This window comes from Mastomys coucha, unplaced genomic scaffold, assembly GCF_008632895.1.
Source record: "Mastomys coucha isolate ucsf_1 unplaced genomic scaffold, UCSF_Mcou_1 pScaffold20, whole genome shotgun sequence".
Classification (NCBI taxonomy): domain Eukaryota; kingdom Metazoa; phylum Chordata; class Mammalia; order Rodentia; family Muridae; genus Mastomys; species Mastomys coucha.
In genome coordinates, this window is record NW_022196903.1 from 128,940,601 (window position 1) to 128,943,656 (window position 3,056).

At 52.3% G+C, this 3,056-nt stretch overlaps 1 protein-coding gene across 1 annotated transcript in view; it reads left to right on the plus strand.

Annotated features, from left to right (window-relative positions):
• The first annotated feature begins 497 nt into the window (after positions 1-497).
• Positions 498-3,056, plus strand: part of Gprc5a (G protein-coupled receptor class C group 5 member A) — a 17,671-nt gene continuing 15,112 nt past the window's right edge. The window contains exon 1 of the mRNA XM_031381029.1: positions 498-578. The gene's annotated coding sequence lies outside the window, so the exon portion shown is untranslated. The remainder of the gene's footprint in view (positions 579-3,056) is intronic.

The following is a 3,056-nucleotide window of genomic DNA, read 5'->3' on the forward strand; positions in this document are numbered from 1 at the left end:
ACAAGTGCTGCCAGAGGGACACCAACTTCTTGGCAAAAAGTACCACAGGAGCTGCTGGCTAAGTCTTTGCCCTTGGGGCCCTGGAATGCCCTCGGGGAGGATGGGTGTGGCTGCCGCCAGGAGATGACAGTCAGCAGCGCTCATCCGTAGCTGGGTTCACCGTGTGGCTTTTTTCCTTACAGGCATTCTGGGACCGACCTGAGCGCCAGTCGGGAGCTACGCCTGGCAGTCTAGGGTGCTTCCCCCACAACCCCGCCACCTATTTCATGAGTGACTGTGCTTCTGACGTCAGGGAGGCTCTCGGTTCATTCTCTGGCACGATGACTTTATTTTCATAGCAGCGAGAAGTGCCGCGGAACTGGATTGGGCGTGTCCTCTCCCTCCGCCCCGCCCCCGCCCCCTGTCCCTCGGTTCACCCTCTACCTCCCTCCGGCGACAGAGCCTTTATAACTGCTTTGCGCGGCCCAGGCGGGATCCTTGTCCTGGGACCTGCCTAGCAGCCTGGGGTAGCGCGCTCTCACCTTCCACGCGTGAGTCACAAGTTCTCGGTTCACCCCAAGAGCCGCGGCGGCGCCCAAGTAAGAGGGGCTGGCTTACCCGGGAGCGCTCCGGGCCCAAGTTTTAAGTACGGAGAGTGGGTCTTGGGGAGCCGTGGGGTAGGAGAGCTGAGACAGCACAGCCTGTGATGGACTACAGATGACTTGGAGAAATAGATGAAACCGAGAAAGGAATGCTTTTAGCTTCACTTACTTCTGGGCTTCCCAGGCTAAAACAGGGGAGAAACACCAATAAGCAAACAGTTAGAAATTGTAGCACAGACTTGTAATTCTGCACCTGGGAAGTAGTAGCAGAAGGATCAAGAGTTCAAGGCCAGCCTTGACTCCCTGGTGAGTTCCAGGTTAGCCTGGGCTACATAAGTCCCTGTCTCCAGATACAAAACAGTAGTTTAAAATACTAATATTAAAAGAGAGGTCCGTCTTGAACTGCACTAGGCCACTCCCACAGGTGATACCTAGCCGCTGGTGGAGGATGGGTTCGATGCTTTCAACTCCCGTCTTGAGTTTCAAGGGTCTGTGAATGAATACAGGGGGAAGGATGGCAAAGGAGGTTAGGCAGTGGCTTCTGGATCCTCCTCAAAATCCCCGTGCTCATGTGCGTGAAGAAAGCAAGGGGAGCCCGGGTGCTCCTCCACCCCACCCCTCACTTTTCCTGTCGCCCCAGTCTCTAAGACCCTGTCTCTCTTTAACTTCGGCCTGGCTGGCAAGAGGGGGTGAAAAGCTTGTCTTCCCAGAGGAGAAGCGTGGCGCGCAGGCGGGAAGAGGTTGGCGGAGGATCGCATTGAGTCAGAAGTCAGGAAACAGCGGTTGTTGTTTGTGTTTTTAGACGTTCAGGCTGGCCTCGAGTTTGTAACCACCATTCTACCTCAGTCTCCAAGAGTATTGGGATTACAGGTAGAGGTCACATGGCAGAGGGCTCCCAAATGGCAAACGCCTTCCTAGAATCAGGAATTTGAAGGATCATCAATGTGCCTGCCTGACTCTTCTCCAGGCAAGCTTTTCAGAGGCTTCTGTTGAAGCCTGGTGAAGGGTCCTTTGGAAACAGCCACTGTTCTCTGCTCCTTACTGAAGGAGAATTCTTTAGCCACTTCAGACACAATGGTCTGGGGAGGTGGAGGGGAGGGTGAGGCCAACACTTCACCCTTAGGGGATTGTGAACTGGCCATCACTGATTTGAGAGAAGGAAGGGGAGGGGAGGAAGGCTTGGGAGGTGGTTAGGATCAAAGCAGGAACGGAGAGGCTGGCCCCCAGGCCCAAAGGGAATGACCACAGCTGTCTCTGATTTCCCAAGAAAAGGTCTTTACCTGGCTCCAGGCAGTCCAGTGTTTCCTGGTTCTGCAGTAGTTTATCCGGCAGCCACCTGCTGCTAAGATCCTTGTGCTGAAGGGTCTTAGGGAGTCCTCATGCATCTTTTCTGGGTAGGTCCTGCCTGTCTGTAGTTGCACAGTCTCCTTAAGCAACCTGTTGAAAAAAAACCGTGTGCCTTCATTCCATTCTTGAGAGGTAATTGAGGATAACAGAGTGTGAGGAGGAATGCGGACTGTGGATTTCTGTTTTTTCTGAAGATCCACAGAGAGCAGAGGGAATGCTGGGAGCAAACAGTGGGCAGTAAACTGAACAGAACTTCACTTGAGGGGTTCAGAGCAATGCTGGCTTTTGTTTGTTAGAGTGCTCTCTCTCTGTCTCTGACTCTGTGTCTCTCGGTCTCTGCCTCTCTTTGCCTTTTATCTCTGTCTTTCTGTTTCTCCTTCTCTGTCTCTGACTCTGTGTCTCTCTGTCTCTCTTTGCCTCTGTCTCTTTCTGTCTGTCTGTCTCTGACTCTGTGTGTCTCTCTGTCTATTTCTCTGTCTCTCTGTCTCTTTCTGTCTATGTCTGTCTCTGTGTTTCCCTTTGTCACTGTCTCTGTCTCTCTGTATGTGTGGACATGCCACACTGCACACGAGGTGGTGAAAGGACAACTTGAGGGGATTGGTGGTGTACTCAGTGGGTCTTGTGTGAGGAACTTGGTCCCTAGATTTGGCAGCAAACACCTTTACCACTGAGCCATCTTGCCCGTTCCTGTTACTGTTTTTTAGGAAAGGGGCTCAGGCAACCTTGGCTGATCTGGAATTCACTGTGCTGCCTCAGTCAGATCTACTTCTGTATTCGGAGTGATGGGATTACAGGCCTGAGCTACCCTCTGAAAGCTCAGTGTTTGTATTTTTATTGCCCCCCCCACCTCCTTTTTTGAGTCAAAGTTTCATTGTGGCTCTGGCCAGCTTGCAGTTCACTATATGGCCCAGGCTGGTCTGAATTCTCTGCTTTCCAAGTGCTGAGCCTCAGGCATGCACCACCATGCCCACCTTATTCTTATTCTTATTTTTAATGTCCTTCCTTCCTTCCTTCCTTCCTTCCTTCCTTCCTTCCTTCCTTCCTTCCTCCTTCCTTCCTTCCTTCTTTTCTTCCCTCCCTCCTTTCCTTCCTTCTTTCCTCCCTTCCTTTGTCCCTCCCTCCCTCCCT